This window comes from Brassica oleracea, chromosome C7 (assembly GCF_000695525.1).
Source record: "Brassica oleracea var. oleracea cultivar TO1000 chromosome C7, BOL, whole genome shotgun sequence".
Taxonomy (NCBI): domain Eukaryota; kingdom Viridiplantae; phylum Streptophyta; class Magnoliopsida; order Brassicales; family Brassicaceae; genus Brassica; species Brassica oleracea.
In genome coordinates this window covers 43069279-43082590 of record NC_027754.1, presented here as the reverse complement: position 1 = coordinate 43082590, position 13312 = coordinate 43069279, and positions in this window count along the sequence as shown.

Sequence of the window (13312 nt, the reverse complement as noted above, 5' to 3'; positions counted from 1 at the left end):
TGTCTAAATATTATATTTTACCTTGCTTGGTGTGGTCTGTAAATGACTCTCAGATCTTATCAAAAGTAAAACTGAACATTTCATATTATACTTTAGCTTGGTTTTAGTTATATGTAAAGTTTGTTGTTAAAAAAAAAAGAGTTATTTGTCTTCAGAGTTATATACTATTAACCAAGTTGCTTTGGTCTAGTGGTATAGGAGCTCCAGCTGGAGTGTCCGCCTCTGGGTTCGAGCCTTGGCCACTGCGGAATTTACCTGTGGGCTGCAGCACCCGAGACTGAAGACCGTTACACGGTGAGCCACATGGTGACGCCCTGGCAGCGTCCATGCTCACTTCGGTCTCTAGTCTGGACCACTTCGGTGGGGACAGGATACTCGGTTAGAAAAAAAAAGAAAAAAAAGGGTGCCATATTGAACTTGCAATTTTAGAAACATAATTAATATGAGAAGAAAACAGAGTTGCACACTCCTGATTAATTGATATGTAAAATGAAGATTTATATATAATCCTTGTGAAACTCAAGGACTTTGTTGCACCTTACAGTTTTGTAAGTTTAGTTTTGACATTTTAGTGAGATAAAATGATGAAAAAGTAAAGCATGCAAAGAAAAAAAAACATCAAAATGTTGAGTCTTTTTTACTTTGGGGTTTCGGGAAAACATATTCATGCCGCTGATTGCGCTATTTCTTTTCTTCCCTGAATCATTATCCCTTCTTTTGAAAAATAAGTTGTCAATCAGAATATCCTATAAAGCTTAAAAGATTTCAACATATGTCGGCGGAAGTTATTGACAAAAAGAAAGTATCAATATGTTTTTTTCAGTCAGTGACTGACAAAGCTAATCACATACATTTTCTATGCCACAAAAACCTTAGACAGACCTTGAGCCCCGACAAATGTTTTGTTTAGCTTCTTATCCTTAATAGCAATATGGGCCAACTCGATAATAATGGGCTTGAACTGGCCCATAACTTGCATTTATTCACGTTGAATGATAAATCAAAACTAACACCGTGAATAGGTGAGATCGATAATGGTACAAATCTTTTAAAAGTAAGTCTTTAATTTGATTAGTATCATTCAAGAAAATAAAAAACGTCTCATGGCTATATCGAATTGTATTTTTCAAATTTACTTCAGATGATATTTTATTGAAGATTATCATTCGTTAAAAGAAACATCTAGCTAGTTGAGTTTCATCAATGATCTTTTGTCGTTTTTTTAAACTGCATTTTAGTTTTTTTTTTCTTTTGGGGACAAATATATGCTTTGAGTTTCATCAATGATCTTTTGTCGTTTTTTTAAACTGCATTTTAGTTTTTTTTTTCTTTTGGGGACAAATATATGCATATTAGTTTATTTTGTTGTTATAGTTGTAGGTTGTTAAGGGTATAAATGTGAATATCCATTGCTAAAAAAGTAGAAATATATACAATACTAAAAAGGGGATATAAGTCATGGGGAGAATATCCACGTAGGATAGAAAAATCAACCAATCAGAGAGCCCGAAATTACCACGTCATCTCATTTATTTTTAAATCTCCCTATCCTATTCAATTTTTTCAGAGCACTTATTCCACAAAGAGATCGTATGAGATATTGTTTTGATATTCAGATTTGTTTTTTGACTGTTAAGAAGATTGATAACTGTAAAAATGTTTCTTTCGAATATGATATGTCTATAACCGACTCCTCAACATGAGACAAATTTGTTTAAAAAATAAATAATTTCATTTTTATATTATATTAATAATATATATTATTTACTGATGATAAAAATATAGTTATTCACCTATCACAAATATCTATGCAAATATGGAAATCAAGTACAACAATCAAACAACATAATGATTTCCACAAAGAAAATTAAAAAAAAATATTTATTTTACGTAGTCTTATTTTATATTTTTTAAATATTGTAATACAAGATTATATATTATTTTTTAGAATTGATAAATACATGTAATATCTTATCCGCGCGTAGCGCGTTTAAAAAATCTAGTATGTATTAAAGAGAATAAATACTGAATGATCGTTTATTATATGTTCTTAGGTATTTTATTTTTATTCTGTTCGAAAAGGTATTTTATTTTTATATTTCACCTTGTTTAATAATACTTTCGATGAACAAAGAAAAGGTTCCTGAAAGGTCATATCAAGTGATGGAAAATATTGAGGATTCACTCTTTTGAATAAAATAACAAATGAAATAAAATGAAACAGTAAGAGAGAAGTATCTGCTTGGCCATGAGTTGTGTTTCCTTTTCACCCTAGCAAAAAGGCATTCACGTTCTATACCCAATTTGATATACCTCGTTTTTTAAAAACATTTTTCAAAAAAACAAATTCCAAAACTTTTAAAATATCAATTGGTTACATCGTTTTTTTTTTTAAATAAATTGATGGACTAACCACTATAAAATCGTTTTTTAGATGTTAAAAGTGATATTCTTCAGATATGGTTGCAGCAAAAAAAAATACAATGTTTTCTTACCGTGGCATTCTTGATTTCGCAAAGCAAATGCACTTTATTATTCATAAAAAAAAAATCAGAACTAGTAAAGTTGTATATTGATGTGCTCACTGCTAGTCTACTAAAGAAGTTGCTAACGGTGATCACAAAGCTGTAGTTCACGAGGCTATTTTGTGAATGTCCGAGTAGGGTTATATAAGCTAATAACAAAACCTGTTGTCTTTTATAGAGCTAGCGGTCCAGTTAGTGTGACAATATAAAGAATTGGGCGTATCACAATGGAGTTGAAACAAAATGATATTTTTAGGGCATGATTAACCCCGTTTTCTTAGCCGATGGTTCTTAACTCATGATTTGACATTTTTTTGTTTTTTTTTAAATTTTTCAGCTAAGATTCAGTTCTTATATCTCTTATTTAAAAAGTTTTTTTTAGTTTTTTTAAGTTTTTTTTAGTTTTTCTTAGTTAAAATCTAAGAAAAATTAAAAACGTCTCTTACCCGAAGTTAATAACCTCAATTAAGAGATTGAGGTTAATCATGGTCTTAGGAAAATTCTATGATATGAACCGCGAGCTTAGTATAGAACCAGCATTGTATCACCAAATAAAATCAAATATTATTTTTTAAAAAAATCATAAATAATACTTGGCTAAATTTAACTTCTCAAGATCTTAAAAAAACGTTTCAAGACCAAAAAACCTTGAAGACATCATTGTTATCCCCGTTGAGTGAACGATCGAGTAGAAACTTCAGAAGTCAGTATTATTTTTGCTAAACACCATATACAAGTTAAGAAATCAACATAGATAATGGTATAAACTCCGAAAATAGTATAAAATTTTTAACATTTTTACCACAAATTAAATAAAATCACATAGATAAACTCAATAATATTGATAAAAAACTCAATAAGCATTATACTAATAAGATTAAACTAATTATTTTCATTGAACTATCATGATGTCAGTGTAAAAAAATCATTCTTCAGATAATTGTTTTTACCGTGGCAGCTCCTAATATGATGATTGAGAAGACTACAAGAAGACTGAAGCAAAACCATGGAATCTCTGCGGTTTTGTTTCCCACTTCTGTTTTATATAGCTTTAAGTATACATATATATACATTATATTCGAAAGAGAAAAAAATTTAAGCGATAAAAATTGCAGAAGTTGAATTACCAAGACAGCTGTAGAAGGACAGAGTCATATCATGGGACAGCCCTATTTGTCCAATAAAGGTGTTGAAATCCTTTTGTCACTCTTTTGATTATTTCTCTTCTTGCTGACAAAAAAAAAAATTATTTCTCTTCTTATATGGCTTTTTTTTATCTTCTTATATGTTACTATGGTTTATTTTCCTTTAAATGAACATAGCATATCTAACGTTACTAACTCTAAAGGGCCAAGTTGTTTATTATCTAACCGGAAAAACCACCGCTTGCAAACGTGAAATAACCATGTTGGTACATCGAAATCTATATGTACCAAATTTTGGTACATACACTTAACAAGGTTTGGTCAGTAAGTATAGTAAAAAGTTGTTGTTTGTATCTAAATAAAAGGGCAAAAATATATAATAATGTAAGTAACTTTACGATAAGAGATAGTAATAACTTTATATATTGAAACAGAAATCACAACGTTGATTCATGTGTAATTTTTAAAAAAATAGATCTAATGGACTTATTTCTAAAAAGTCATGTTACATGTAATCTCTAATCTTATCATTTAAATTTTGAGCATACCAAAATTTTTTGTTGGACTATCAATAATTGGATTTAAACAATAGATGATCTATTGGATTTATCGATAATATAAATTAAATAGATATAATTTAATGTTGTAATATTATACCTCCATATGTTAATTATTTAAATATTTGTCGGTGTTAACTTTTAAAATTATAAAGATTTTTTTTAAATAACAAAAATCATATTATCTAACAATGATTAATCTTTACTACCTTAAACCAATGAAAACAAATTTTAAACTATATAGTTTATTTTAAACATTAAACAAAAAACTAAATGTTTAATTATTTACTCGATAATATAAATCTATGAAGGAAAATTTTTAATTTTGTAAGAACTTTCGAAATTTGTGAAATGTTACAATATCTTTGAATATGACAATAAACCAATATTTCACTAATCTTTATATATATAGTTATGATTTTAATAATGAAATAATAATCCGAAAATATATATATAGAAGAAGATACAAATACATGTGAAAATTTGAAACAATCTATTCAATGAAAAAAATACCGTAAACTTATTTTGTTTTAAAATTGATGGACACATATATATTATAATATATACCAATTTAGAATTGAAAACAAAATGTTCAATCCCAAGTTGATGTAACATCTATGTTTTCGCAGTCTCAGGAGGACATGGCGAAGAGAAGGCGTCTTAATGAGGAAGCTCAGTTGGAGGGAGAAGTTCAAGCTCAACTATAAGCTCAAGACGAAGCAAATGATGAAGCACAAGAAGAGGCTGAGATGGAAGCTGATTTCATGGCTCAGTTAGGAGGAGACGAAGCACACGAGGAGGCTGAATTTCAAGATGTTTCTTCTACTGCACCACAACCAACTCAAGTGCTCCGTAGAAGCAGTCGCTTGGCTTCATTGTTGTTTGGTTGATCTTGTTTTAAAATGTTTCAAGTCTCGGTTATCATGTCTTTTTGTGTGTTTGAAGGTTTTAAAATGTTTCAACTCTCGGGTATTAGGTTCTTTTTGGATTAAATGTGTGATGTCTTGGATTAAATGTGTGAAGTAGTCTCTATGACTTAACATTCACTGACATTGGGTTGTATGATTTTAAACCTTCCATCTTTATAACATTAAGTCTCCTTTTGGTTGAATATGCATGAAGAAGATATAAGATAAAGAAAGAAACTTCAACTTCATTGTTCAATAAATTACATAAGATCCATAATATCATTCACTAAAACTTGTATCTCATGGAAATTGCTTTTGTTCAACAACTTCACAAATTCATTACAAATGCTCTCTTCATCTCCATTACTACAGCCTGGTTTCTCCGGCTTCTGCTTCTCTAACTCCATACGAAGAAAATTGACAGTGGCAGTTAGTTCACTTATCCGTTTTTTCTTCTCACGAATTTTATCTCTTGCTTCAATCAAAGCCCTCTTTGGCCAACCATATACTTCTTCTTTATCAAACCACTCAAAGTAAGAACAATGGTCATTCCCTCCTTCCTAATGACACAACAAAATATGTTACAACCCATCCCATTACTACTAAAACATCCAAGAATCATTTTTTCGATTTTCACCTTGTACAATTTACACCCAAAGAACTTTCGGCCAGGATTCTTGTCTGTCCAAGCCGTGAGAATCTTTGCTGGCAACCGACAAACACACAATTTGCGACCACCATAACCTCTGTTCCTACTGTTGCTTGATGACCCTGATTTTAGATCCTTCTATCGAACAACCATTCAACCACTCAAATCTCATATCACAATCGATCAAAAACTAAACATCGAGCATCTGGGTTCTAAGAATCTTACATGTTTAGCTCTGTTCAATGTTGTCGCTTCACTTTAATAACTGCTGATTTTGGCCTCTGGGTTTCTGCTACAAAGAGGATGAGTTTTTCTTCGACAAAAAGGATGAGGAAGAAGCAATTGGGTTGGGTTTTTTTAATTGGGTTGGGTCGGGTTTTCTTTTTAATTGGGTCGGGTCGGGTTTCAATTGACCAAACGGCAAATCACACGCCGTTACCATCTCTAACGTCCATGGATGTTTGCATGCAATCCATATACTTCGTGTAGTTGAGTGTGCATTTTTAAAATTGGCATGGTTAGTCATGTAGTGGCCGATACTTCGGGTAGCTGACAATCATTTTTCCAAAAATAAATGAAAACAAAAGTCTGCGTGGTTGCGCGGATCGAGATCTAGTTAATAGTTATAGTTAGAGATCTTTTCAACGATTTCTTATTATACTTGGTATAAAAATATAAAAAATGAAAATGAAAATATATTTTTTTTTACAAAAATAATATATATTTTACAGTAAATTTTCTCCATAAATTTAAGTTTGTCTTCATTTATGTATATTGATTTAATTGACTCTAGGTTATAATATATTTCGTTTAACTATTAACAACATTTTAACTATATAGAGTTCAACTGTTGACATATCTTATTATTTCCATTTTAACTGGTAATATGTTTAGGCTAGAAAAACCTTGTCAGCTGCGAAAATAATACTATCAATTACATTCTACGGCTGCTTTTAACCAATCCCCAAACTATTACACCAATTGGCAACAGTATGAACGGTTGGTTTCTAACTACGTTCGTAGATTACCAATCATACTTTATATGTTAAAAGTTAAAACCGAAGAAAAAATCTTAATTTAGTGAAAAACAACAAATCGTACGATAAGAAATGATGGAATAAGAAGAAAAAAAATTATATTTCATTAGATGTGCCGATGGACAGATGAGAAAAAAGTTTGAGAAGACTACTTTTTTATTTTGTTGAAGTTGTGAGTTGTAAACCAAAACTGAAGCCAGCGGACTTAATTATTTTTGCAAGAAATATCCATTGTTGCTTCTTGCTATTATTTAAACTTTTTTTGCCCTCCACCGAGAAACTGATGTGATGATATTCTTATATATGTTTTTTTTTTTGGCAACTCTTATATATTTTTTTAAGAAGTTATAGTTTCATATATATATTAGTTACTATAATAATTCAAGATTCATCAATTCGTGTGTTGCGTAGTGGCCATACAGGCCGGGTCAAGTGAATTTGATCAGTGGTCAAGTTTGTCACGTGAATGGAGTTGTTAGTGATGTCTTCTACATGATTACTACGCTGTCGAAAAATTGAGATGTTTCCTTGGAGAATCAAAGCTACTTCATCACTGAACAATCATTTAGTTTAAGGAAAATTTCACAATAAATTATATTCATGCTAAAACCTGCTTAGTCCGAAGCTTAGCTAAAGAAGACATAACTTCGGTTTCAGAAATTTAGGATCAACCAGTGGCGGAGCTAGCCTATATATGATCATGTGGGTCAGTTGACCTATGTGAATTTTTGAATTTTTTTTTTGCATTTCATATAATGAATTTTGCTTAGTGACCCTTGTAAAACACTTGTATCATCAATTTGACCCATTTAAAAAACATTTTCTCCCTCAGCCACTGGGAACAACTGCAGAGCTTTTTGTATCTTGCATAATATTCTAGTCTTACGCTAGATTTCTGGAAACGTTGAATCGGCCTTGTGCTATGAGTAATAATTATTGTATTTTTTAAAGATAATTATTTAACTTGCCAACGTTAAATTACCGGAAACCATATTTGATGTCTGACATGATAAGAGGTTTTCTTGTTCTCGCAGGATCGTTATACAGTTGGTTTCTTTATTATAATGTCCCCCCAGCAAACGTACCATGATCAGCTAAACTGAAACGATGATAGCTTATTGCGTGTACACAACGTTAAACTATGGGAAACAAACATTAAACAATCTTTAATACGTGACTTTATGCGGAATAATTAAAAGCAAAAGCGTTACCTATATGTGTCTATAAATTCCAACATAACAACATATTTTATGTCACTAGGCATCGAATTTTCAACGAGACAAGTATTTAGATTGATGCTTAACAAAATTGACATGTTTAGCTCCTAGAGGCTAGATCGAATAATAAGGCATTACACCAAACGACATGTAATTGCTATACTTATGTTCGTAACTAGCTAGGCTTCTTTTCAGCAGACTTTTAACCAATAGCAGACAAAGTCATAACCTCTTCAGACTTTGAATATTTGATGATCTGATTCTGTTAATCAAATGTGACACGTTTATTAATCTAAACCGAATTGGTATAGTTCAATGGTTCAGACTGTACTATTTTCCTTGAATCCACATATGAAAAGAAGAGCAGACTTTGGGGCGGATCATCACAAAAGAGAAGATCAGAAATGGAGGAGAAGAAAAAATCTGAGTGTCCTTCCTAAATTTTGTTAATCATAATCTTTTACTTTGGAACTATCAAATTTTGATATCTTGAATATTTCACTCTGAGTCTGTATGTATTCAAAATAAATGACCAAACAATTTTTTTCTTTCTCTAGCCTATTATATAAGAAGTTTTACAAGTTTTTTCTCGCAACTATCCATATTCGTTATATCAAGTTATGATCAGACCAGAAGTTTCTCCGATGAACACTTCCGCCTGACCGTGTCTGGATTATATGAAAAATAATATGTCTTTGATTCTATCCTCTATAGCAGTTTTATTTGTTTCATATGTTTCATTGAAGTTTTAATGCAAAATTATATTTAGTTAATATAATGTGTTAATTAATATTCAGTAGTATTTTGGTAAAAATATTTAAATATCAAATAATAATTATTTTGTACAAGATAATATTTTTACATTTTTGGTCTTATATAGACAAAATTATAAATATTAGATCAAGAAAATATAAAAATAACGACATCGTATGGTAAGCAAAATTTTGTACTGATAATTTATTTTAATATTGTTAATTTATCAACATTTATTAAAAGTCCTTATATATATCTGCGATTTAATTTACAACGTTTTTTCTCTTTCTACTATTGCATATTTGATGTGTGAGATTCATAATCATAGTCCTACGTCCACCGTGAAGAAGAATGCCTCATTTGCACGTCAGCTTTTTCCGGTAGACCTAATCGCTTGGATCTTTACTTCTTCAGCGTCTGCATTTTAAACACTTTCCAGAAGAATTGGCTACCTTTTTTTTACTGAGGAACACAATGACTAGCTACAAAAAAAAGGAACACAAACATAAGAAGAAACAATGACAAAATAGAAAAGTAAATAATAAGGAACTTTTTGATTTCTTTCTTTGATTACTTGGTTAAAAGCTCTAACGTTTTTTATTTTATTATTATGATCTTTTTGATGTTTAGGCATAACAGGAAGGGGCAAACAATGTGTTTTAATAAGTCACTTTAAGTTTCTTTCTAAAAAAGTCTCATTGATTGACAATGGAAAAACCAAGAAAATATGAATGAAGAAACTGCAGTAAAGGGAGGAAAACGAAGAAAAAATCTACAATAGGTATTTGATAAAAAAAAAAAACTCTACAAGAGGTATAATAAACATAAGAAAAAAAAAAACATTAACGGATAGTGTTAGACAAAAAAATATCATTCTAAAGACAAAATAAAAATTGTGTTATAATTTACAATTATTGCTCGTTCAAACAAAAAGGAGAAGAAAAAAATGAAGTGAAGTGTGCGACAGAAAACTCAGACCGATACACGTAGACATCAATGTAATTTCGTATTAATAATTGCGAATAAAATTTGATAAAAAAAAGCCGTCAATACAATTCCGTTACGTGATTCCATTGACATGGTTTCAATTAGCACCAACCAAAAAAACTCGAGTTCTAACTGCAATTTTCCAATAATTTAATCGAGTGTTGATCAACAATTTAATAACGAAAATATATATATACACATGAATTTCTCAACGGAGACCAAAGGCCATTTCAACTTTCGAATGCTTAAAAAAGCAACAACTGAAGCCCCAACATTTAAATTTCCAAAACTATAGAAAGAGTAAAGAATGTCACTGAAGAGAGAGGAACATAATTGGGAAGTGTAAAAATGAAAATTGTGGGAACTTGTTGCTGCAGTATAACTCTTCAAGCCCCAAGAGAAAACAAAGCTACTAAGTTTGTCGTCAAGCTTTATCATTTTCTTCCTTTCATATAAATTATTTTCAATTAACACCAAAACCTAGCCATCTAAATAAATAGTCAAAGCCCTACTTGTAGATTACAACCGCTAATTCCCAGAGTACAGAGAATAAAACTACGAGAGAGAGGGAAGACTCAAATAAGAAAACACGTACATGATTAACTCACAAAGGTTATATATATATTCTCTCCGTTTCATAATAGATGATGTTTTTAAGAGTTATTGATGTTTCAAAATACATGATGTTTAATATTTTTTAATTAGTTTAAAAGTCATTGAAAACTGTGTAACCAATAATGTTTTATAGTATTTTTGATGATTGGATGAATTATATTTATTTAATATTTTTAATGTTACTTTTTAGGAAAATGTGTATGTCTTAATTTTTGTGCCTTCATCCAAAACATCAACTATTTTGAAACAGAGAGAGTATTAAATTACTCGTAGTATTCCGATTAGATTAATAAAAACCTAATTTTCTCGCTAGGGTTCATCATGCCAATCATGGTTAACTTAAAAAGATGGTTAAATGAAGCGGAGGGAGATAAAGATCGCCTTACTCGATAGAGAGATATGAAGAAAATGAGATACCAGATTTAAATATTCACCACAAATGGTCATGTTATGCTTCCCTTATTCAAGAGGAAAGTCTGAAACATAGAAAAACCCAAGATCTCAAATGTTTATTTTACCACTACCAGACATACACATAAGAACAGTTATGTCTCTGCGACTATATTTTAAAACGAATTGTTTTTTTATACAGGGAGGGACGAATGGGAATTTAAGACTGGACTAGAATTTTAGAACAATGAAAGGAGGGAGCTCCCTTCAGTCCAATCAGAGAGAATCAATGATCCAATTTGTCTACCGCATCATTCATTCATTTAACGAGTCTAAGTTGAAATTTTCGTGACTCGGTATTTGGATGGATGAGTCGGAAGCTAATTGGATCATATCATGATCTGTGAATGGACTAAAGGAAGCTCCCTACCTATCTATATTTCCTACACGATTAATTCAAAACAGTGATATGATATGATGTTCTCCGTACAAACTACAGGTATGAATTAGTGCGTGTATGTATGTACGCTATATATACATGGATCTAGAACCCTAGCAAGCCGAAAAGCATGATCTTGAAATATATGCAGCAAGATTTGAAGAAAAATAAAGAAGCCCTAGATCTCATGTAAAAGTTAAAGCAATCGTAAATGGATGGATCTTTAGACAAGAATAATTCGTATGTGTGGATCTATGTAGGATTTAAAATGGGAGACATAAGAGAATTTGTGGAAGAATACAAGATTGAAAGAAAAATTAGAGCGATATCGATGATGGTATGTATGCATGTATTGGGTGGAGAGAATTGCTGAGAAGTAGAGTTTGAACATAAGAACAGTATGATGGAGAGAGAAATAATAGAGAGGCGTAACATATAATTTATTGATGGATGCAAGGAAGTACACAATGGATACAAGTATGCAAAAGCAGTGATGGGTCTTTTATAAGCTACAAATCTTGTATTTTCTATATTAATTTTGTTTAAAAATATAAATGAAATCAGCTATATAAATTTTCTTTACTTCATTGGTACGTGGAATTGGACACGAACCAAGATAATGTAGGAAACTGGCAGTTGTTTAATGTGTAGAGGTTCATAGCATTTCCCAAAGATTTTTCAACATAGTATATAAATATACTAGGATCCGCTCGCCCTACGGGCGGGAAGTTAATAATAAAAACTGTTTTATATAAATTTATATTAATTTTACGAAGCATTTAAAAATCATGGTGGATTGAAAACTATATTATCAAAAACAATAATGCATAGAATTCTAAGATCACATTGTTAGGGCATCATTAGTAGTAAAATAGCAAGTAGAGTACTTCACTAATATTTTTATTATTATTTTTGTAAATAATTTAGTTATTAATAATTTTAAAAATAAAAATGTAAAATGATACCACATGTATTCACCGATTCTTTAGAAATGTATGAAAACTCTTCCCACAGGTACCATTCTTGCTCTTTTTTTTTTATCCTTTCTCCTTCTTCTTTTTCAGCTTTTAATATTTTTAAATTTGTTAGAGACTGATGAATTTCAGCCGGCTCGAGCGACCTTATTTTTAATCAACATTTTTGGTTTGGAATTAAAATGACAATATCCTTCATTATTCTATTTTTTCAGAGAATACAAAATTAGCAACAAACAATTCAGAATAATATGATAATATATATATATATATCTTCTTATTATTCTTAGTTCAATTTGACATAATAAAAGAAAATATTAACTTTAAATAGATAATAGGTGAAATTTCACGTTTACCACATTCATGGTACCATTATTGATCTTTACCAACACTAAAGAGGCATTTAAAAAAATATATTTTCAATAAGTGGCAAAAGATTCTTATATCCTTGTTCTTGATATATATATAACAAATAATTATTTAAATAAAAAAACATATTTTTTATGTTTTCGAATTATACTTTTTTAAAATTCAAACATTTTTATAATTATTTTTTTTGGAATTATTTTGGTTTATTTTATTTTATTTTTTAATTCTACAGATATAAGATATGTTCAGTTATTTATAAAATTTGATTCAATTCTCGTTCAGATATTTTGTTTTTTTGGTTCAGTTTGGACAACAAGGGGAACCAGCTAATATCAAAAACAAAATCGGGTCTCTTTCGGTTACAGACGTTTCAGATTATTTTGGTTAATTTGAGTAAATTTTATTGATAAATTGTTTTTTGCCAGGAAAAAAACAGGTGATTTAATTTTTTTGAATAAATTATCAGGTAGTTTATATAATTTTAAATAATTTAGGAAAATGGTATTCATATAATTCATTTTGGATAGATCAGTTTATAAATAATAAGTTTATGATATTTGTTATTGTAAAACTAAGTTTATTTAATATTTTAGATTTGTAAATTATATTTCAAATTGAGATACTTATTGATTTTGGTTCAGTTCTCGTTTGTTTTTGATATTTTAGTTTCAGAAAAATATAGAATATATAGAAATATACCTGATTTATGAAATTTGATTTAGTTTCGATTTTGTTTTTTATTTGGTA